We start from the raw sequence: 1,465 nt of genomic DNA, 5'->3' as shown, positions 1-1,465 counted from the left end.
GTGAACTGCTGTATGAAAAGTGAATTTACTCTGTAAATCTTCACCCAAATCCTAATAAAATAAAAAAAATAAAAAAAAAAAAGTCATTACAGCTTGAATGGTAGCAATGAAAACAATGTGAAAAGAATGGCTATAAATGAAAAATCTACTAAAAAATGTTTACTCAAGGGAGTAAGCATACATAGTATCATAAATATTATAAAAATGTGTTGTATTTCCCTACTTTGTAGATTTGAGATGTTTTATGATTTTTAATGATTACAAACAGCTTTAATTTATCCAGCCTAGGTGCTGACTTGATGTTGAGCACAAGGAGTCCAGTACGACTGGACTATATAGCTACAAACTCTAGGGCCACTGCAAGCTTCTTTGTCTCTCAAATTTATTTAATGACAGAAATTTGTATCTTAAGTCCAGTTAAGTCCAAAGAGCAGGTTTTTGTCTCGCAGCTGAGGTTTCTATCTTCCTCATTACTCCTATTCCACCTTGTATAGTTTCTTTAGTTTGTGACTCTCACAATTCCATCCTGTTTTCTACCTGTGAGCATTCCCAAGAGTCTTTCGGATTTGAGGTTTCATCCTATCCAACCCTCTACTTTACTTTTTCTTCTTCCCGCCCACTTCCTTTACTCCTCAAGCCTTGCTATTCTTTACATGTAGAAACTTGAAACCAACAGAGCAATAGCAGTGGTGCCAAGAAATGAGGATGCAGCCAAACTGTTCCACAGGCCCCATATGCAGAGATTGGACTTAACTGTCCCAGAGACCTTATCCATTTTTGTTTCCCCTCAATTTCTTCCTCCCATTTAAAGCAAAAGACCCAGGTCTTTAAGGAAGTCTCCCCTGACCATTTTAACCCAGTTACCCCCTCTCCCAAATGAATACTGTATTTACTGTCTGTACCATAAAGCATAATCACATACAAATTTCTATCATTGATTTTCCAAGGGCTGGAAACATGTCTCACATGTCTTTCAAACCCCTCTCAGTGGGTTAATACTTGTTGAACAGTGAGTCAATCAGTAGAGCTTTTGTTTGCTTATACTAAAGAAGGAGGTAGACAAAAAAAACTTTGAATGGATAGATAAGTAAGAAGCACTAGGTCTGGATGGGGGGAAAAAGGCTGTAGAAGAAAGATGCTTGACTGACATTTGTTTGATTTGCTTGAAGGTTGGAAAGAGGCATATAAAAGAAATGTCAGCTGGAAAAATTTGGAAAAAGGCAGTTAGGCTTAAGGCAGAAGACAACAAGGGTAGGGATTCAGAGAAAATGCTGACAAAATTCTGCTAAAACCTAGGGATGGACCAATTGGATAATTGGGTAAGGGATAAGGGATCCACTGGGATGTCATAGGTAGAGATGTGGTTAGGCAGGTGAACGAATATGAAGAGATGATATGCAGGGCTGAATGTTGTTGTTGTTGTTGTTAGGTGCCATCGAGTTGGCTCTGACTCACAGCAATTCAA

This window comes from Orycteropus afer, unplaced genomic scaffold (genome assembly GCF_000298275.1).
Source record: "Orycteropus afer afer isolate SDZICR_OR568_19922 unplaced genomic scaffold, OryAfe1.0 scaffold01055, whole genome shotgun sequence".
Lineage (NCBI taxonomy): Eukaryota > Metazoa > Chordata > Mammalia > Tubulidentata > Orycteropodidae > Orycteropus > Orycteropus afer.
This window is presented reverse-complemented; position numbering follows the sequence as displayed.